At 34.1% G+C, this 23,533-nt stretch overlaps 2 non-coding genes across 2 annotated transcripts; both read right to left on the bottom strand.

The window, feature by feature from the left end:
• Positions 1 to 14,317: 14,317 nt before the first annotated feature.
• Positions 14,318 to 14,483, bottom strand: LOC148940092 (U1 spliceosomal RNA). The gene has a single exon (XR_016143494.1). It is a non-coding gene; the product is annotated as a U1 spliceosomal RNA (small nuclear RNA).
• Positions 14,484 to 21,555: 7,072 nt separating this feature from the next.
• On the bottom strand, positions 21,556 to 21,721 carry LOC148940091 (U1 spliceosomal RNA). The gene has a single exon (XR_016143496.1). It is a non-coding gene; the product is annotated as a U1 spliceosomal RNA (small nuclear RNA).
• Positions 21,722 to 23,533: the final 1,812 nt, after the last annotated feature.

The following is a 23,533-nucleotide window of genomic DNA, read 5'->3' as shown; positions in this document are numbered from 1 at the left end:
TTCAAATATATAAGTTTCATCAAGTTTAGTCTTACCCATCAAAAGTTACGTGCCTGAGAAAATTTCCCTTATTTTTAAAAAAAGGGGGAAACAACCCCTAAAAGTTATGGAACTTTAACGAAAAACTTACCATCAGATTTAGCGTATAAGAGAACCCTACTATAGAAGTTTCAAGCTCCTATATGCAAAAATGTAGAATTTTGTATTTTTGCCTGAAGAAAGATCACAGATGCGTGTTTATTCTATTTTTTATGTATTTCTCCAGCGGTGATTATATCAATCCAGTAGTCCTAGAATATCGTGAGAGAGCTCATTCAAACGGAGATTAAAAGTGCTAGTGCCCTTTTTAAGAGACCAAAAAAATTGGAGGGCAACTGGGCCCCTGTAATGTTAAGGGATTTAATCTGTATACCGATTGCGCCAACTGCGCCGTTGAAGTTTAAAACTGTGAACTTCTACCTTATAAGTTTTCCGATTGCGTCATTTGTAACGCTAAAGATTGTGCCAATTGTGCCATCGAGGACTGCGCCACAGCAATGGGGAGTAAGGTAAATGGGTGACCTCGCCACTCTCAATCTTAGAGAGAAAACAAAATATGTAACTACAAAAGTGTAACCTGTTTTCCTCGAGTTATTTCCGAATCAGATTCCTTAGGGAGCGCTGCCTATGGAGTACAGCTGAACTAGTTATCTACTGCGCGATGAGATACAGGCATATAATAAGAACAAATACAAATAGAAAAGTAATGGATTTATTGAACTTCCATTTCAGGTGTACAACAATGTATGTACATGAGCAAGGCTTCACTTCAGTCAGAATAATAATTTCATAATTGCTCGCAGAATGGTCGGAACTTAATGTCTGCAATCATAATGCCTTGGTTCTGAATAATAATAATAATCCGAAAAACAATTTTCTAACACTATAAAACACTAGTCTTGATTCTGCGGGCTAAGAGCTATTTCACGATTGGCCCAACTCATTTGGAGGGCCCGCTACCTTGTAATTATGTTTGCAAACTAAACTCATTATGCTAACTGCTCATCCAATAATTTATTTTCAATATTTTGATGATTAAACATTCGTACTCCTATGATAACTTGAAACTTCCTGTGAACTTTGTATCTCGTGATTTTTTATTGCCAAGTATTTTCGCGAAATTCAAAACCATCTTCCTTGATTTAATAGTTGGTGTTTGGCTGAGAATAAAATGCGTTTTTACTTTTGCTGATTAAGAATTTAGACTCAAGTTTGAAACGGGATTTAAGCTTAATTAGGGGGAGTTTAATTTATACCGGAAGTATCCTTAGAAGAAAAGAATTTTATGTTTTTGTATTTTAAATATATCACTTATTACTCACTGTACATATTACCCTTCCCATTATTTAATGACGTCCCGTCATTAGGATTTGCTTGCCCTTGGGTTTTTGAAATATTCGCGGTTTATTTACTATTTGTTCTACATAATTTTGATTGACTTTGTGTTATTTAATACTTTTATTTGAGCTTAATCAGGAGTGCTTAAAAAATTTTTCTATTACTTTTCTTATTTCATTATATATTCTTTTCTATTGCTCCTCGAGAAAAAAATAGATCCAGTATGTAAATAGGTTGATTGTATCGATCCAGTAGTCCTAGAATATCGTGTGAGAGCTCATTCAAACGAAGATTAAAAGTTCTAGTGCCCTTTTTAAGTGACCAAAAAATTGGAGGGCAAATGGGCCCCTGTAATGTTAAGGGATTTAATCTGTATACCGATCGTGCCAACTGCGCCGTTGAGGTTTAAAACTTAGAACTTGTACCTTATAAGTTTTCCGATTGCGCCATTTGTAACGCTAAGGATTGTGCCAATTTTGACATCGATGACCGCGCCACAGCAATTGGGAGTAAGGCAAATGGGTTACCGTGCCACTCTCAATCTTAGAGAGAAAACAAAATATGTAACTACAAAAGTGTAACCTCTTTTCCTAGAGTTATCTCCAAATCAGATTCCTTAGGGAGCGCTGCCTATGGAGTACAGCTGAACTATTTATCTACTGAGCGATGAGATACAGGCATATAATAAGAACAAACACAAATAGAAAAGTAATTGATTTATTGAACTTACATTTCAGGTGTACAACAATGTATGTATATGAGCAAGGCTTCACTTCAGTCAGAATAATAATTTCATAATGGCTCGCAGAATGGTCGGGACTTAATGTCTGCAATCATAATGCCTGGGTTCTGAATAATAGTAATAATCCGAAAAACAATTTTCTAAGATTATAAAACACTAGTCTTGATTCTGCGCGCTAAGAGCTATTTAACAATTGGCCCAACTCCTGTGGAGGGCCCAGTACCTTGTAATTATGTTTGCAAACTAAACTCATTATGCTAACTACCCATCCAATAATTTGTTTTCAATATTTTGATGATTAAACATTCATACTCTTATGATAACTTGAAACTTCCTGTGAACTTTATATCTCGTGATTTTTTATTGCCAATTATTTTTGCAAAATTCAAAACCATCTTCCTTGACTTAATAGTTGGTGTTTGGCTGAGAATAAAATGCATTTTTTCTTTTTCTGATTAAGAATTTAGACTCAAGTTTGAAACGGGATTTAAGCTTAATTAGGGGGAGTTTAATTTATATCGGAAGTATCTTTAGAAGGAAACAATTTCATTTTTGTATTTTAAATATATCATATATTACTCACGGTACATATTACCCTTCCTATTATTTAATGACGTCCCGTCATTAGGATTTGCTTGCCCTCGCGTTATTGAAATATTCGCGATCTATTTACTATTTTTTATACGTAATTTTAATTGACATTGTGTTATTTTATACTTTTATTTTAGCTTAATCAGGAGTGCTTAAAAAAATTTTCTATTACTTTTTCATTTTATTATATATTCTTTTCTATTGTTCCTCTACCGGACTTAGATAGTCACTACACAAAGATTTTTGTTGTTTTTTTTGTTTTTTTTTTCTACATCTAACACTAATGACTTTTACATTTCCAACAAGGTTGGGGCTATTCTACTTTTAATATGAGTTTTTTTGTAGAAAATTCACCTTTTACAAGTTTTTATCCTTTGCTAACTATAGGATAATTATGCTTCCTATCTACACTAAATTAATGGGGAAATAAATTGATTTTACATTAACTCTGTCTAAGTAACTAGCAATACACACACACACAAAAAAAAAAAAAAATATATATATATATATATATATATATATATATATATATATATATATATATATATATATATATATATATATATATATATATATATATATATATATATATATATATATATATATATATATATATATATATATATATATATATATATATATATATATATATATATATATATATATATATATATATATATATATATATATATATATATATATATATATATATATATATATATATATATATATATATATATCATATATATATGAAAGATTTCAAGCATATAATAATATGTTCACTATATTCACTATTAATCATTAAAACATTTTCACTGGGTTTGTTCGTTATATAATTCTGATAATAAGTAATCGAAGTTGTTAATTTATCAAAACTATTAAAATGTGACATGTGTAAATTCACACCTACTTCACCACCTTACTTGTCTCTTAGCGTACTCACTCCTTCTATTGTAAATTATGGTTTTTCACTCTTTTCGTCTTGGCAAAAAAATTTAAAACACTTACAATATGTTTTCCTCACAGAATAGTTTGAACATGGTTGGGTTCATCTTGGACGAAATGCTTTCTCTAATTGTCAAACAGGAAATGATACTTCCATGTACAGGTGTGAGGGAATTTGCTATCAGAGTTCATTCTCACCTGCTGTTTTTGGACAGTTCATAAGGTACTTTATCGTTAAGGTGTTGAACACTGGGACAGCGTTGATAATAGATGGGTTGATTTTCTTCTCAGCATGTGGTTGTTGGGATATTATAAAGTACATAGAGAATGTATTTCTCGCATAAAATTGTTCGTTCGTGCACTTGAAGATTAGTTCTCTTATAAAATTTTTCGTGCATGGCTTGCATCTATTAGCTTTTGCGGTGATTCATTGGTTAATCAAAGGGGAATTGATGTAGAAGCGAATCCGGAATCAAGATTTTGAAAAGGTAAATCAAAAAGGTAACCGTGATTTTCGTAAACGAAGCAAGGACGAAAATTGCCTGGAGTCTATGGTGTGTACTCTTCGTTGGTTGAGGTGTGATGAAAATAGATGCTACTAGGCTGTATCTTCACTGGACTACGTATTGTAATGATTGATTTCCAATATTTCATTCCAATTCCTGGAATAAAAATAAATAGGCAGAATCACACTTTCTTTAAAACGAGTAGTCATAATACATAATAGGTAATACGATTGGGTAAATTTATGGTGAATTTTACGCTACAAGACAATATTAAACAAATACACTAATATTATAACATATATATTGATTTTAACGAAACGACATTATTATCATGTTGGTTTCAAATGTATACACTTTCCATTGGGAAACCGAAAACATAGGAATTTCTTCTGAGTTGTTATAGAATAACGACTATATAAGACATTAATTCCTTTAACTTTAAGTAAGGTCTCTTATTATGTTCCTTAGTATACGCTATCAAACACACTTTATTTCAATTTCCTTCAACACTTATTTAATTCTACATTAGATTTAAAATAACCATTTAAACATAAGTTATGCTGCATCATTTAGTTTGAGGTCTCAGTTTATAACATATTTCATGCCTTCATTGTTCACACATATCCGTGCTGTTTAAGAAACGCATGTTTTAGCGTCATAACTGCACGGTTTTACGTAAACGACACTTACAATGAGGGAACAAGATATAGCAAGGACGAGTGCAGACCTCTATACCCACTCGTTTTCTAATGTCTTCCCTTTTTCTTGGCTTAGACGTTTTCATGGGGTTCTGGGTTTAACTTCTGTATTTCAGCCGTTTTCCCGTGTTCTTCCTTTGGGTTTTGTCTTTTTAGTCTCAAAATTCTTCCATAATTAAAAGTTAGTAAGGTTCTCATAGTCAGGGAAATCGCGAATACGAAACATACGGTCAGTAGTATGTTCCACCAAAAATTGGTTGAGAATAATCCGTATCTATTATCCACGTGCGTTAGTCTCTGGTCTTCATTTGTAAATAGGGGGACCTGGGAATCTAATGCTTCTTTTATTTTGTAAGCCTTAATGTCCCTTTATTCTTTTCTATTTTGGACCATTTTGAGGTTTTCCTTTCCTCACTTTCTATATTGGGAATAGTGTACGACAGGTTGATTTCCGTAAAATTTGATTTTTTTAGGACTTTTTATATTTGTGCTCGTGGTAATTAACATGTTGAGCAAAATTTTTCTATAGTATTTTTATAGTTGTATGATTTTTACTCGTAAGCTAAAAGTTTTTAAATCATTATTCCTTTATAACGCCTATCCATTAAAACAATTTCTTAATCCTGTACTGACTAGGGGTAATTCCATCTATCCGGTTTCTTAACCGCTCTACCTGACTGCGTGGTTACTTTTTCCTCGGTTTCTTGCGGTTTTTTCTTTTTGGGTTTTGCTAGCGATATAATATCAAATTTTTTGAATTGTTTTTTCAAAAACTCTTGCCTTTTTAATTTTGTTTCTTTCGCATGTGTGGCCGCTGAAGTTGGTTTTGATTTCCCTATATCTTTAACTACTATATGGTATGATTCGTCGTCAGACTCTTCGGAACTGGTTTTTGATGATTCCGCCTTAGAATTTTTAGATATGGCACTTTGCGTATTTGAGGTATAACCTGCCCTTCCTTCGTAAGTTTCTACTCCTCTGGAATTAGAAGGTTTATTCTCTCGCTTTGAGTCCTCGCTTTGAGTTTTCAACTCGCGAGATTTGAAAGACTCTTGAGAACTCTGAGAGGAATCAAAAGTTTTTGCGGGGTTGCTGCACTGCTTAAATGCCATGTATTAAGGGGGATGGGGCATTGTTTGCACTAGTATTTCCCTGCATGAACTCCATTGGTTAGGCTTGGCCTTAGACACGGTTATATCATGATATTGTCCTTCCTGGGCGTCCTTGGGAGTTTGACTCCAAGGCAACCTACTTTGCCTCGTTTTTATGGGACAATTCATTAAATCCATAGCTTCTCGCAGATTTGTTTTAATTGAATCTTTGGGAGGAGTTTTCTTTACAGTACTACCCGGAGTTTCTATACCACTGTTCAATTCCTCCTGTAGCGACAGGGGTCTCTCTATTGGGGTTGCTGGGGAAACCATATCCTCTGGAAATCTTTTGGGGGGACAAGGGGTCGAAATTCTATCAGGAAAAAATTGGGTTTTCGAAGATATCGTAGATTTTAATTTTCCTGCGCTCTCCTATGATGCACTTTTTGGACTTTTTGGCGTTTTTATTCTCACTGGTATTAGGGATTTTCTCTTAGGAACAAATTAATTTTTCATAGCTTAAAATTCCTCAAAGTTTTTCTCGTCACTATCGTTTTCACAATAGTATTGTTTGAAATTAAACGGTTTTAACTCTGCTAACCTTGACTTGGGGGGCTCGTCTTCTGCGTCTGACGAATCGGCAGACGAGGGACGCGATACCCATCTTTCCGGGAATTTTGCTCTTTTTATTCGGCTAATATGTGCCTTGTAAGTTCTTCCATTATCGGGGTTCACCATTTTAAAAGTAAAATCGTTATCGTACTTTTTGACTATTCTGTACGGTCCAGAATATATATTGGAAAGTTTCTTGCCTTCCGCCTTTGCCTCATTTTTTAGGTAGACGCAATCTCCTATCTTAAAATCTATGGTTCCTTTGATTCTGGGTAGGTTTCTTAGCTCTTGACTTATTTTACATTTTTCCAACTCTTGTTTTACTATTTTATAAGTTTTCCACATCCTATTTATGAATTCTTGTTTTTAATCTTCCGAGTTATTATAATATTGTCGGGATTCAACAATATCATGATACGGTATTCTGAAGTCGCGACTAAATAATAAATAAATAGGATTTTCTTTGGTTATTTCTGAATAAGTAGTATTTATTATGTGAGTTAAATAAGGTTAGAATTGATCCCAGTCGTTCCTCTTGTCCTTTTTATAAGTTGTTAATACATTAAAAAAAATTTTATGCCTATTTTCTATTTTAACATTAGCTTGTGGATGATAAGGGGACGTCACAAACTTCTCTATGTTAAGAAAACTTATTAAGTCTTTTGTTACTTTTGAAACAAAATTGCTTCCGTAATCGCTTATAACCTTGTTTGGAATGCCAAACTTTAAAAATATTTTCGCTAACGCCTTACTCGTGGCGTAACCGCCTTGATTTTTATTGCTTTAGCAAAAGTAAAACCAGAAAAGTGATCTATGACTGAAAGAATACAATTGTGGCCCCTGTTGGAAACAGGTAAGCCTCCACTGGTACGATATAAATCAAATGAGAAAATATCAGAGGGGTATCTCGCTACCGGGACTCTTCCCATTGGGGGGTTAGGATAGGCTTGGGGTTTTTTTCTTAAGTTACACGCTTCGCATGTACTTACACATTCTTTAAGTTTTGTTAATGCCGACGGCACATTAAAATATTGTTTTAATTTATAGAAAGTTTTCGTTTTTGCTAAATTTCCATCTATATCTGCATGAAAATATTCAAAGGCAGGTGTTATTAAGTTTTGGGGTAATACAGGTATTATTGAAGTTTGGTTTCTATTTTCCTCAGCAGTCACAATTCAGCATACTATTTCTTCATCAAAATCATAGTAAAAATTATCTATTTCTTTTCTAAAAGTTTTGAATTTATCTGGTTACGCATCATCATTCACAAAATAATTAATAAGTGCTACACACATTTCGTCCCTTTTTTATTTCTTTTTATATTTACTAAAGACAAGGGACAATAGTTATCCTTATTTTCTTTTACTGTGTCTTTGACTTTATTTTTCTTACATTTATGTTTACTCTTAGTACTGATAGTGTTAATTTCGTTTTCCTCGGCTTCCGACAGCGTCCTCGGTTTCTCGGTTTCAAAAGATAAAAACTTGTTGCTTTTCATCTCCGAAGGAGTAGTTTCTGGGAATCTACTCAAGAAGTCACAAGCTGCATTTTGTTTACCTTTTAAATATTCAAATTCATAATCTAGATCTTGGATTTTCATAATCCATCTAGCTATAATTCCCGTGGGGTTTTTAAAAGTGCGCATGTACTGCAAACTTTTATGTTCTGATTGTAGTATAAATTTTCTACCAATTAAATAGTTTCTAAATTTGTCCAAGTAGTGGATTATAGATAATAATTCTAAGTTTGTGGCAAAATACCTACTTTCGCATTTTGATAAAGTTCTACTTGAATAGCATATAACTGTTTCTATTAGTTTTTGTATAGGCGTTCCCTCTAGAGGATTAGGGTTTTCTCCCGGTATTATTTGCGAAAGAATAGCACCAATGCCCTTTGAACTTGCATCAATTGTAGCTACAAATTGTCCATTCTCGAAATCAGGCAACGATAATATTGGTTCCGAAGTGAGTGCCTTTTTGAGACAGCCTAGGGAAGTTTGAGCTTCCTGGGACCAGGTAATATTTTGGGAATTCCCTTTAGTTAATTCTGTGAGGGGTTTCGCAATTTGGGCATAATTGTGCACGAATTTTCTGAGGTAACCAGTAAGACCTTGAATTCCTCTTAATTCTTTCATTGTTCTAGGGGGTTTGAGGTTTTCAACACATTTTATTTTGTCTGGGTCTGGGGATATCTCTCCTTGCGTCACCACTACTCCTAAAAACTTAATTTTAGGTTTAAATAAATTTATTTTTCGGGCCGGCATTTTAAGTTGCCCTCTCTGAATTTCTCGAACACATTAGCTAATGTTGCTAAGTCTTGTTCAGCGTTTTATCCTACGCATATGACATCATCAACAAAATGAATGATAATCTTTAATCCTCTTAATAGATTCAATAAGGGTCTACATAGCGCGCTTGAACTTGTCTTAAGTCCAAAAGGTACTCTTAAGTATTTGTAGGAACCGCTTTTAGTTGTAGAAAACACAGTTTTATATACATCTTTTTCGGCTATTTTCACTTGGTGGTAGCCTTGCGTAAGATCCAAAGAAGTAGTAATTTTGCTGTGGCTTGAGATAGTGTCAAGGATTTCGTCTATTCTTGGTAAAGGAAATTTATCACTAACTACTGGTTTGTTAAGGGCTCTATAATCTACTACAAGTCTCAGATCACCATTCTGTTTTGGGACTAAGGTCACTGGTGCGGAATACGGAATTATGCTGGGGCGTATAATCTCATTATTTTCTATGTCATGAATTTTATTTTTTAACCACTCTTTGTGCTTATAGGGTACACAATATGGCTTTTTCGCGACAGGATTACTGGTCCTTAGAATTGAATGGTAATAAAATGTTAACAATTCTAAGCCCACTTCGGATACTTAAAACAAATTTTAGAAATTACAGAATAGTTCACATAATTTTTTTTTAATTCTAAGTTCTATAATATAATCCATGTTATATATGTTTAAAATTTGTAATTTGTCTGAGGGTTTTTTTGATTGTATGTTTTATTGACGTTAAAAAGGTTTCTTTTGGAATTTTCACACGTATCTAAATCATTCTCCGAGATAACTTGGATTTGAACTAGAAATGTTCCCTTTTTTATTGTAATTGTATCATTTTCGTGGTTATTAGTTACCCAAATAAAACCTTCTCCTTTGTCGTAAGATATAATCTGTTCCTCGCATAACATATTTTCAGGAATTCCATTCGACGGGATCGCAAGCCATATTTCGGATTTGCTATCCACTGGTTCGATCATCTGTCATATTTGAATTCTTTGCATCGTTTTGGGAGGGATGTTTGTTTTCCGTATTGCAAATCCATACTATTTTTGTTTATTTTCATTGTCTATTAAATTTAGACTGGTGCTATCCGCCAATATCATTGGCTGCACCTGAACCGCATTGGGGTTCCCTACTTTTTTCCTTAATTCCACTATTTCCTTGATTTCATTCGACCTATATCGTCGCTTAGCTTCTATTTTTGTTTTTGCAGATTCAACGTACTTATCATTAAAATTTGCTTCACTTCTCTGATGTCTCTCAGAATAATTAAACAAATTTCTTGTTATGTCATGTCCTCTTTTTAGCGAGACATGAGGTTCAAAAGATTGCGACATTATACCGCCAGAAATTTTATTTACTGTTACATTCTCTTCGTAACCTTTGTTACAATTTCTTAAGGTAGGGGAAGGGGTTTTTGCCGGGTACACAAACCTTTCGTTCGCTACGTCTAATATTACCTTATTCGACCTTAAAAAATTAGCGCCGATGATGGCTACATATGGAAAATTGTTACCTATTATAAAGTTTGTCGGAAAAATACTATTATCCCTTTTTACGTCTAGGCGGATTGAGCCTCTTGCGTCCAATTTATGTCCTGTTACACTAGTTAAATTTGGATTATTAACATTTTTCCGTCGCCTAATATGCGGAGGCAACTTATTAAATATGTATGAGTTTATGATATTAACCGTTGCACCAGAGTCAATTAGGGCCTTAAAGTCCCTATTGCACACACTGAAATCATTAAACATAGGTAACTTATCATTACTAGCATTAAAAGACGGTATTAATATCAGGTTGGACCTGTAAAATATTCTAGGCATCTTCTGGGTCCAATTTATTCTTCTGAGGGGCCTGACACGTTTCCCTACGGATTTATTTCATCCGTCGGTGTCTGCAATAGAAATTCAGATATATGAGATTCCATAGGCATATCTAATTGATTTACATTTTTCTGCCTTCGCCATGTATTATTACGGTAATTTGGATGTCTTGTGGCAGTGCCGGGTGCTGGTATCGACTGCAAATGCCGTTGGCTTGAAAAATTTCCATTTCCCGTCGGCAAATTTTCGGGATTTCTATATACCATTCTGGCCCTATATTGGCTTTGACGAGTATTTGGGTTTTCGAATTGATAATTATTTTGTCTATTGGGGGGAGGGTTATACATATTCGGTTGGTACTCATTGTGAGGTACTGATTGGCGCAATCTTTCCTGGCCATAGTCTTCTAAACCACTGGCACTAAAATTTGTTCTTCCGAACAAATGGTTGCCATAATTTTGCGTATTACCGGTGGCATTCCTTGGTGCCGTTATGTCTCTAATCCTAAAGTGGCACTCTCTCGCGATACGCCCAGGTCGATTACAGTTATAGCATCTTACAATTGTGAAACTATTTTCATAATTGATTGGTTTAATGGGCTGAAAACTTACTCTTTTCTGCCTCAAGGGTTCTTGCGTTCTATTTCTGTGTGGCACTGGGGAATTATCCCTTGAAAAGAAATTTGGAGAAGCTTGATCCCTTTGGCATCAATTACAGTCCAAGTTATTGGTACGTATTTTTTGCTTGCTGCAGAGTAACGCTGATTTTGATGGCGTGATTTTCATTAAGATTCATTTACTTTTGGGGGTTCTTTCACGCTTTTTTTCGAAAATCAGGCATATTTTCTCAGGCTTGTTGGCTTCGATGGGTAAACAAAAAACTTATTTCATCTTATGCATTTAGAATGACCATAACAGGCCAATTCTTCTGGTATTTCCATTTATATCAAAATTTTGTTCTTGGAATTTGATCTCAAAATTCAAAAATTTTAGTGTCATCTATTATTGAGCTGCAATACTCATTACTTACAAGTCGTTACCACAAACTGTTTCATTACTAACAAATTGTTACAGTGCAATTGAATGAACAATACAGGATATGAAATACTATTTTCTTCCTGGGTCCCTAGTCTGCACCTTTAACATAATGGAAATGTAAAAATTCAACTCAATAGAGGGGAAAAGAATAGATAATATGGTAAGTAGACTGGGTTAGTGTTTTTATCCCCAACAATGAAGATTGAAAAAGTTTGATTTTGCCTACATCTCCTATGAACCAAACACAAGAGTAAAATGTGTAAATACACGGTAAATTTCTAGATGGAGTGACATATGCTATCTTAGGAATAGTAAGATTATGGGAATGAAACTTTAAGGAATTAATCTTAACTTCTAAAATAAAATGCTAAAAAAAAATAAAATCAAGTTCACGTAATTATAGGGGTTTTATAAATGCCTAGGTTTAAAGGAAAGCAGACCAATAAAAAATATTGATAACAAGTTATATTCTATTTCTGGAGACTTGTAAATAGTAAAAAAGTTGAAATGGAAGATAGAATACATCTTCCTGGGGTAGGATTTACGTCTTGAAATTATTCCTGAAAGTTTCTCTCTCTTAGTGCATCTATTTTCCAAAATGGTATAAAGCCCCTCAGCTAGAACCTTTCTTTATCTAGAGTTTAGCCCATCTCTGCTTATTATAGTAGTTGATGACTAGAAATAAGTATATAGCCCCACCTACTTAAGTGTTAGGATGTGAATATAGGCTTAAATATAAATAATAAACTATATTTTTTTGAGCCTACAGCAAACTTTGTAGATCCAAAGATTCCAAACACCCCTTGACGTAGATCCCGTGATTGCCGTCCATTACATTTTTTTCTCTACTAATATAAGTTGTACGGATTTTGGTCATCTCCCCTGACCGGCTATTTAATATGCAGTAAATTTGCCATCCACTGACAATTGAGTCTATTTAATAGCTTTTATATGAGAATTTGCCTCATTGTTTTAAAAAGCTGTTACGTAAACATAGTAAAATCACCAAATATAATAATAAAATCACCCGAATTAAAGAAAAATCACCATATAACAAAAACACCAAACGAAAAAACCACCAAAGTTGGTGATAATGCACCAACGGTGGCAACCCTGTGAGGAGATGCAAGAGCTATGAAAACTGTTCGGGTCGAATTAAATGTATAGAAATAAACCACATTAAATCTTTATCGGTATTTTAACAAGGTTTCAAAGCAATAAGGAATTCAATGTTCAATCAAGTAAATACGGGCAAAAATCATATGATGATGAAACATATTCAATAAGCAGCAATTCAGGTGCAGCTCCAATGACATGGTACTAAACCTACACCCGCATAAAATAACAAAATATTCAGTAATCACGCTCAAAAATATATGACATGTAATTAAGTATTTAAATCTTCCAAAAAGCTTAACAATAGTAAAAAAATTTTCAGTTTGATATGTTGCAATATAATTTACCCTATAAAATGTATGGTGACCAAGGAGATTTCAATTTTTAAGACTAGCCTTTGTGACTTAATATAAATTTATGTATTTTGATTTGCATACTAGTTCAATTTACAAATCGGTATTTAATAATTGCACAGCATTTTCGAAAACAAAATTTATCAGGAATTCAATCAGTTATTAAGATAATTTAATTTCATAAGCGTGAATGGTCATTAATACAATCATTTGCTATAACATAAGAATAAGAAAAACAAAATATGTTAATTTAAGAGATTTTTCGGAGAAAATTCCAGAACTGGATTATACAGTATATGCTCAACTTTCACATATGCTTGGAATCTTAGGCACAATTCTTCCGTAATATATCAAGCATGTAAGTTTATCAAGAAAAAAATACTTTTATTCAAAAAGGCCCACTGATCACGTTTACATGTCCCATTATTGTCTATTCTGTCGAATGATGGCTTGATCACAAAAGAGTTTACATCTCGAATTGCTAAGGCTTCAGCCCTTGTTGAGAGACTTAGCAGCATCTGGCGAAAGCCAAACATAAGCCGATTTACCAAAATGCGCATCTACAATGCGTCAGTCAGCACCGTCCTGCTGTATGGAGCGGAGACGTGATTAGCTGCCAAATCTCTCATCAGGGCCGTCGATATCACTCTGACGAAACATCTCCGAATAATTGGACGACTTCACTGTACTGACCTCGTTAGCAACCAGACTCTCCTATCACGTACGGATCATACTCCTTTCTCAACGCAGCTCGCCCAACGTAGTTTTCGGTGGTACGGTCACCTCCTTCACATGCCACGTGACGCCCCAGCACGGGTCACATTTGACTTCGACCCCACCCTACCCGGATGGAAACGACCCAGAGGACGCCCACACACTAGGTGGAAAGACAAAGCCAATGAATTCCTCACCCAAGCCCACATCCCGGTGGACGAATCTGCGATCCTGGCAAGCGATAGGTCAGCGTGGAGGCGCCTAGTCTCATTGTTCTCTACGCTGAACCCACGGCAGGAGCCTTAAGTGAAGTAAGCAAGTCATTGTTGTCATAACAACATGACATTGTATAGAATACTTTTTTCTTTCAAATAATCCATATACAACATATTAAAGGGCCAAACGAATAAAACTTCTCTGTGTGTGGACAGGAATCCGCAAGAACAATGTCCCCCGATTCCAAAAATTACGCTGTTGAATTACCCCAATTTGGGGTAGTCACAGGGGTGAGCCAATCTGAAGTGCAAAGAAAAGGACTCACCCTGGGAGCGCCTCCTTCATGATCAAGGCAGCTTTCTAGCCAGGTAAGTATGTTTAGTTAAAATCTAACATTTTAATAATATCTTTCGACATAATCAGGTTGCTTTGAATGCCCCTCAGAAGCTCCGACTTATTTAACAGATGCAGGTTTAAAAAACTTTTTCACATCAATGAATCAAGTCTCCAGATTATTTTTGAAAATAGCAATGCCCCATTTGATTTTCATATGTAAACATCTTAATCCTTTGAACGCAAGTTTACCTTTTTGAGAAAAGAAAATTAGGGACTTCTCACTCTGCTATGAATACGAATGAAAATTCGAAGCTTTAGATTCTGCCAACCTAGGGACCGTTCTGCTGTTTATACCTATTATTTTCTCGTTGACAAGGAAATGGGGCTTCAGTTATTGCTACTACTCCTAATAACTCAACACAGAACCAAGTCGTAGGAGGCAAAAAACAATCACTTCAGCAATTCTATTCGAATCTTGGTTCAATTTAAATTTATTACGTACTATTTTCGAAATAGATGAATGGGGATTTCAATTTAATTACTCATGAAACCCCAAAATGCTCCTTGTTCCTAAAACTCCAATGCTCCTTAAATAAACTTCTAATTCTTATAATAACAATAAAAATTAACAAATGGGATTAGATAAATAGTTTCGATCATAGTTTCAGTTATGACTAAAAGAACTGTGAAATAGAGTAAAAGAGCCCCGTCCGACACTTTAAAGTGACGAATAGTGTAAAATATTGCATGAAATGTCCTCACTTTTATAGTTTTATTTCCTGGTTTGGTTTCGGAACAAAAACTAAGCTAAACTGTGGATAATTAAGGCGTGTTAAAATAGATTAACCCCCTCCATTTGCAATAGACAAACAATAATAGTTGAGGTAAAATCGTGCCACATTTTTACAATTGTCAGTAAGTCCGAGGCTCAGAAAAGAAAAAAAAATTCTCAGGTAAAGAAAGCATAGTCCCACATGAACATCGATTCAGCAGCTTAGGCGAGGTCTTTTTCAAGGGACTTAACAGTCTCAAGAAACCAGCGGGCTCAGTCTCAAGGGGCTTTCGTCTAAGGAACCAGGGAAATAAGATTTATCACCGCTTGTCTGATATTTCAGCTTAGACTTGACCCACGACAATTTTCCGGAAGTAAAATAAATATATAATAAAGTGATCCCATTTGAGTCGTCTTTTTCAGAGCTAAATTTTAACACAACGGATACCAACTACGGCAGGGGGCTTAATAACGCTAATAAGAAAATGAAATCCATTTGAGGACAAAAGAGTATTATTGGGGTTATTCTTTTCAATGGAAACCAAGAAAAAAGAAAAAGAAAAGATTTTGCAAAATAAAGACAAAGAAAAGTATAATAGTAGTTAAATAAATAAAAAGACTCTTCATGTCCAGTAACAGGATCTTAGGTAACAATTTCAGTCTTTGCCTGGACTTCCGGTTTTAGGTAAAAATTATCTTACTTCTTAAGCAGTTGACGGCCTTTGAAAAACATAATGTGTTAGCTCAGGGTGCCCGACGTGTCTTTTTGGTGTAAAGCATATCATTATTGACCAACGATTTCTGGTGATTTTTTTGGTGATTTTTGGGAAATACTGGTGATTTCTGATGATTTTTTTGATGAAAATCTCGTGATTTCTGGTGATTTTCTTGGTAAAACACTGGTGATTTTTATTTGGTTGGTGGTGGCAACCCTGCTTAAAGTCAATGATATTAAAAGCAAAAGTTAAATAAGATACTAATGTGTTATATTTTTATTAATTTTTTAAAAAATAATTTTTAAAATAATTAATATAATTTTTTTAATTATATTTTTACTGCTTTATTTTAATTAAATTTTTCTCTATCTTTTTTTTTTTTATATGATTTTTCAACGGCCCGACCATTCCCCCCCCTACCGTCATTCTTTCCTATAATCTATGTTTAATAGAGAAAGGGTGTTGGTTTTAAATTAAATTATCGAAATATGCTAGTTAAAAATGTAATTAAAAATTAAATTTTGGCTACTCTTGCCGTGTATTTTTTTTATAAAATTGCATTTTATGTGATATTTAATTGATTATAGTCATGAGTTTATTATGTTAAACCATTTTTATTTCTAACAAGGGCTGTGGTTCGTTCTTTACTAGATTTCAGCCACCACTACAAACATGATTTTTTAACCTGGGATTTTGACGTCACCCATCATTTTGTTTGCGAAATCATGATGTGATTGATAATATCTTTTTTTATGATAATTGTTGTTGCAAAATGCTAATGAGACGATCCCTAATACAGAAAAAATTTGATTTCAAGCCTGTTTACAGTAACGGTTCCAATAAAAAAAAGTACACTAGAGTATCTAGTGCCTAGTTCGGAAACAGAACTACTCATAACCAGAGTATCTAGTTTCCGAACTAGGTACTAGGCACTCCGGTTTACTTTTTTTGTATTAGAACTATTACCGTAGACAGGCTTGAATTTTTTTTTAAACGAATTGGAAACAACTAAAAGGCAAATAACGAAATTTTATTTTATCTAAATATTACGGAGTATAGTAAAAGAAGAACTGAAAGTGGTCAAACAGTAACCAGTCCCCTCGCATGTACTTTTTAGCTGCTTGTCTCCCACAGAGGGAAAGAAAAAAAAATAATAAAAAGTATTTTTCAGAATCCCGGGATTTTAAAATTGTTTTTCTTTTCAATTTTACTTAATACAAACAATTCAATTCTTGAAAATATCATGCACAGCTCTATTATTTTTTAAATATATTGCTTTCAATGCAATAAAACATTGCCGAGAAAATGCAAAAAAATTAAACCAGAGTACCTAGTACCTAGTTGGGAAACTATATACTCTGCTTACAGAATATTGTTTTGAATAAAGGAGTACAAATAAAAGTTGAAAAAAAACATTTGAATTTTTTTTTAAATTAATTTCGTTACGTTTTAACGAGTCTGACACAAATATAGGAGTAGGGAGGCACTGCATCAGGTCTTGCCCACTAAATTCCATAAATTGACGCTCGTGATCAGTCCCAGTGGTAGCAACTGGCGGAGTGACAATTTTCATTGCAAATGAGCGTGTTTTCTTCGGTAAATTTGGGACAATTCTGACGAAGCTTTGACTGGAAAATTGTCCGTTTACCATTAAAATTTGAAATAAACTTTAATATTGCGGGAAATATTTTTTTCTTTTTAGAAAAGTCTAAAGACAAACTGTTAAGTTTACCGAATGTTATTTGAGTGCTGCAACCCAAATTAAATTTGCCACAAACTTCCTTACTCATATTCTAATAAACTCTTTGACAATCCCTTTTCAATCCTTTTTTTTTGATAATTCTGCTCCTCATATAGAATTAATCTTCCGTCTTTTACTACGGATTACCGTGGGGAGGGGACCTCGATGAGTCTTAACAAACTCTATTAATGCAGGAAGGCAGATTAGCCTATACTCTTGTAGTACGTCTGAAAATCCCAAGATTACTTATCTGACAAGCACTATTACTTATTTATTTCCCCTTAGCGTTGTACGAAACGTATTTAACATGAGAGGTCAGTTAGTTTACTACTTGATGAAACGGTCATATTAGTGGTCAGACAAGTAACCCTGGAAATGCAGGATAATTGGTCATGTATGAAAAAAAATTTAATCTTCGTTAATGATATTTACCTGATAATTATTCACCTGATAAAGACTCACTGTTTTGTTGCTGTTTATTTTGATCGGGTAATTAAAAAATCACCAAAAAGCAAATAGGCAGTGAAGACTTAGTGTACCAAAAAGGAATATTTTCTGTTTAGTAATTTTTATAGCCAAGCGTTTTGTTTAATATCGATATATTTTAATACCTATTTTTAGGTTAATTTATGCTTACTATTTGTACTTACATCTTTAGATGAATTTATGCTTGTCACTGGTCTCTGGCGTTCATCAGAAAAAATAAAAGCATTTTTCCTACCAAACGATTTTAAAATCTCACACGCCTACGAGTTTTGTTCACAGATGTAATTACAGTTTCTATTTAAAGTGTTCACTCCCAGAGATTGCAGATTTTTATAGTTCAAAGATAAAGAGGAAATTGGTTTAAAAAGAATTCCTTGACTAAGATAGATTTTATTATTATTTTGTGCCAAAGCTCCAAAAAAGGGGTGGATTTCGGAAAAATGTTGTCTTTGGCCTCAATTACAGTCCAAGTTATTGGTACGTATTTTTTGCTTGCTGCAGAGCAACGCTGATTTTGATGGCGTGATTTTCATTAAGATTCATTTACTTTTGGGGGTTCTTTCACGCTTTTTTTTGAAAATCAGGCATATTTTCTCAGGCTTGTTGGCTTCGATGGGTAAACAAAAAACTTATTGCATCTTATGTATTTGGAATCAGCATAACAGGTCAATTCTTCTGATATTTTCATTTATATCAAAATTTTGTTTTTGGAATTTGATCTCAAAATTCAAAAATTTTAGTGTCAGCTATTATTGAGCTGCAACCCTCCTTACTTAAAATTCGTTAACACAAACTGTTTCATTAAGAACAAATTGTTAGAGTACAATTGAATGAGTAATACAGGATAAGAAATACTATTTTCTTTCCGGGGTCCCTAGTCTGCAAATTTAACATAATGGAAAGGTAAAAATTCAACTCAGTAGAGGGGAAAAGAATAGATAATATGGTAAGTAGACTGGGTTAGTGTTTTTATCCCCAACAATGAAGATTTTAAAAGTTTGATTTTGCCTACATCTCCTATGAACCAAACACAAGAGTAAAATGGGTAAATACACGGTAAAATTCTAGATGGAGGGACATATGCTATCTTAAGAATAATAAGATTATGGGAATGAAACTTTCAGGAATGCATCTTAACTTCGAAAATACAATCCTAAGAAAAAATAAATCCAATTCACGTCATTAGCGTTGTGTTCTAAAAGCCTAAGTTTAAGGGAAAGCAGACCAACAAAAATTATGGAGAAAAAATTCTATGCTATTTCTGGAGACTTGGAAATAGTAAAACAGTTGAAATGGAAGATAGAATGTATCTTCCTGGGGTAGGATTTACGTCTTGAAATTATTCCTGAAAGTTTCTCTCTCTTAGTGCATCTATTTTCCAAAATGGTATAAAGCCCCTCAGCTAGAACCTTTCTTTATCTAGAGTTTAGCCCATCTCTGCTTATTATAGTAGTTGATGACTAGAAATAAGTATATATCCCCAGCTACTTAAGTGTTAGGATGTGAATATAGGCTTAAATGTAAATAATAAACTATATTTTTTTGTAGCCCGGAGCAAAATTTGTAGATCCAAAGATTCCAAACACCCCTCGACGTAGATCCCGTGATTGTCATCCGTTACATTTATTTCTCTAATAATATAAGTTGAACGGATTTTGGTCATCTCCCCTGACTGGCTATTTTAATATGCAGTAAATTTGCCATCCACTGACAATTGAGTCTATTTAATAGCATTTATATGAGAATTTGCCTCATTGTTTTAAGAAGCTGTTACGTAAACATAGTAAACTCACCAAATATAATAATAAAAACACCAGAAAGAAAGAAAAATCAACATATAACAAAACAAACAACGACAAAACCACCAAAGTGGGTGATAATGCCCCAACGGTGGCAGCCCTGCGAGGTGATGCAAGAGCTATGACCACTGTTCGGGTTGACTTAAATATATAAAAATAAACCATAGTAAATCTTTATCTGTTTTTTAACAAGGTTTCAAAGCAATAAGGAATTCAATGTTCAATCAAGTAAAGACTGGCAAAAAATCATATGATGAGGAAACATATTCAATAGGCAGCAATTCATGGGCAACTCCAATGACATGGTACTAAACCTACATCCGCAGAAAATAACAAAAATATTCAGTAATCAGGCTAAAAAATAATTGTAATGTAATTGAGTATTTAAATCTTCCAAGAAGCTTAACAGTAGTAAAGAAATTTTCAGTTTGATATGTTGCAACATAATTTACCTTATAAAATGTATGGTGACCAAGGAGATATCACTTTTTAAGACTAGCCTTTGTGACTTAATCTAAATTTAAGTAATTTGATTCGAATCCTAGTTCAATTTACAAATCGGTATTTAATAATTACACAGTATTTTCAAAAACAAAATGCATCAGGAATTCAATCAATTATTAAGATAATTTAATTTAATTAGGGTGAATGGTCATTGATACAATCATTTGCTATAACATAAGAATAAGAAAAACAAAATATGTTAATTTAAGAGATTTTTTCTAGAAAATTCCAGAACTGGATTATACAGTATATGCTCAACTTTCACATATGCTTGGAATCTTAGGCACAATTCTTCCGTAATATCTTAAGCATGTAAGTTAATCAAGAAAAAAATACTTTTATTCAAAAAGGCCCAATGATCAATTTTACATGTCCAATTATTGTCTATTCTGTCGAATGATGGCTTGATCACAAAAGAGCTTACATCTCGAATTGCTAAGGCTTCAGCACTTGTTGAGAGGCTTAGCAGCATCTGGCGAAAGTCAAACATAAGCCGATTTACCAAAATGCGCATCTACAATGCGTCTGTCAGCACTGTCCTGCTGTCTGGAGCGGAGACGTGATTAGCTGCCAAATCTATCATCAGGGCCGTCGATATCACTCAGACGAAACATCTCCGAATAATTGGACGACTTCACTGGACTGACCTCGTTAGCAACCAGACTCTCCTGTCACATACGGCTCAAACTCCTTTCTCAACGCAGCTCGCCCAATGTAGTTTTCGGTGGTACGGTCACCTCCTTCACATGCCACGTGACGCCCCAGCACGGGTCACATTTGACTTCGACCCCACCCTACACGGACGTACACGACCCAGAGGACGCCCACACACTAGGTGGAAAGACAAAGCCGATGAATTCCTCACCCAAGCCCACATCCCGGTGGAAGAATCTGCGATCCTGGCAAGCGATAGGTCAACCTGGAGGCGCCTAGTCTCATCGTTCTCTACGCCGAACCCTCGGCAGGAGCCTTAAGTCAAGTAAGTAAGTCATTATTGTCTTAACAACATCAAATTATATAGAATACTTTTTTCTTTCAAATAATCAATATACGACATATTAAAGGGCCCAAACGATAAAACTTTTCTGTGTGTGGACAGGAATCCACAAGATCAATGTCCACCGATTCCAAAAATTACCCTGTTGAATTACCCCAATTTAGGGGAATCACTGGGGCCAGCTAATCCAAAGTGCAAAGAAAAGGACTCACCCTGGGAGCGCCTCCTTCATGATCAAGGCAGCTTTCTAGCCAGGTAAGTATGTTTAGTTAAAATCTAACATTTTAATAATATCTTTCGACATAATCAGGTTGCTTTGAATGCCCCTCAGAAGCTCCGATTTATTTAACAGATGCAGGTTTAAAAAACTTTTTCCCATAAATGAATCAAGTCTCCAAATTATTTTTGAAAATAGCAATGTCCCATTTGATTTTCATACGTAAACATCTTAATCCTTTGAACACATGTTAACGTTTTTGAGAAAAGCAAATTAGGGACTTCTCACTCAGCTATGAATATGACTGAAAAGTCGAAACTTTAGATTCTGCCAACCCAGTGGCCGTTCTGCTGTTTATACCTATTATTTTCTCGTTGACAAGGAAATGGGGCTTCAGTTATTGATACTACTCCTAATAACTCAATACAGAACCAAGCCGTATGAGGCAAAAAACAATCACTTCATCAAGTCTATTCGAATCTTGGTTCAATTTAAATTTATTACGTACTATTTTCGAAAAAGATGCATGGGGATTTCAATTTAATTACTCATGAAACCCCAAAATGCTCCTTGTTCCTAAAACTCCAATACTCCTTAAATAAGCTTCTAATTCTTATAATAACAATAAAAAATAACAAATGGGATTAGAAGAATAGTTTCGGTCATAGTTTTAGTTATGACTAAAAGAACTGTGAAATAGAGTAAAAGAACCCCGTCCGACACTTTAAAGTGACTAACAGTGTAAAATATTGCATGAAAAGTACTCACTTTGATAGTTTTATTGCTTGGTTTGGTTTCGGAACAAAAACTAAGCTAAAATATGGATATTTCAGGCGTTGTAAAATAGATTAACCCCCTCCATTTGCAATAGACAAAAAATAATAGTTGAGGTAAAATCTTGCCCCATTTTTCAATTTTCCGTAATTCCGAGGCTCAGAAAAGCAAAAAAAATTCTCAGGTAAAGAAAGCATAGTCCCACATGAACATAGATTCAGCAGCCTAGGCTAGGTCTTTTTCAAGGGACTTAACAGTCTCAAGAAACCAGCGGGCTCAGTCTCAAGGGGCTTTCGTCTAAGGAACAAAGGAAAAAAGATTTATCACCGCTTGTCTGATATTTCAGCTTAGACTTGACCCACGACAATTTTTCGGAAGTAAAATAAATATACATAACAAATGGGATTAGATAATAAATTGATAGCATTTGAATCGTCTTTTTCAGAGCTAAAGTTTAACACCAAGGATACCTACTACGGCAGGGTTATTAATAATGCTAATAAGCAGATGAAATCCATTTGAGGACAAAAGAGTATTATTGGGGTTACTCTTTTCATTGGAAACCAAGAAAAAAGAAAAAGAAAATATTTTGCAAAATAAAGACAAAGAAAAGTATAATAGTAGTTAAATAAATAAAAAGGCTCTTCATGTCCAGTAACAGGATCTTAGGTAACAATTTCAGTCTTTGCCTGGAATTCCGGTTTTAGGTACAAATTCTCTTCCTTCTTAAGCAGTTGACGGCCTTTGAAAAACATAATGTCTTAGCTCAGGGTGCCCAACGCGTCTTTTTGGTGTAAAGCTTATAAGTATTGACCACCGATTTCTGGTGATTTTTTTGGTGATTTTTATGAAATACTGGTGATTTCTGATGACTTTTTTGGTGAAAATCTTGTGATTTCTGGTGATTTTCTTGGTGAAACATTAGTGATTTTTATTTGGTTGTGGTGGCAACCCTGCTTAAAGTCAATGATATTAAAACCAAAAGTTAAATAAGATACCGCCGTGTGTTATTTTTATTAATGTTTTAAAAAAACTTTTTAAAATTAATTTATCGAATATGTTTAATAAAATTATTAATGCTGTA

This window comes from Artemia sp. Qi Xiang Cuo, chromosome 20 (genome assembly GCF_049724085.1).
Source record: "Artemia sp. Qi Xiang Cuo chromosome 20, ASM4972408v1, whole genome shotgun sequence".
Lineage (NCBI taxonomy): Eukaryota > Metazoa > Arthropoda > Branchiopoda > Anostraca > Artemiidae > Artemia > Artemia sp. Qi Xiang Cuo.
This window is presented reverse-complemented; position numbering and strand designations above follow the sequence as displayed.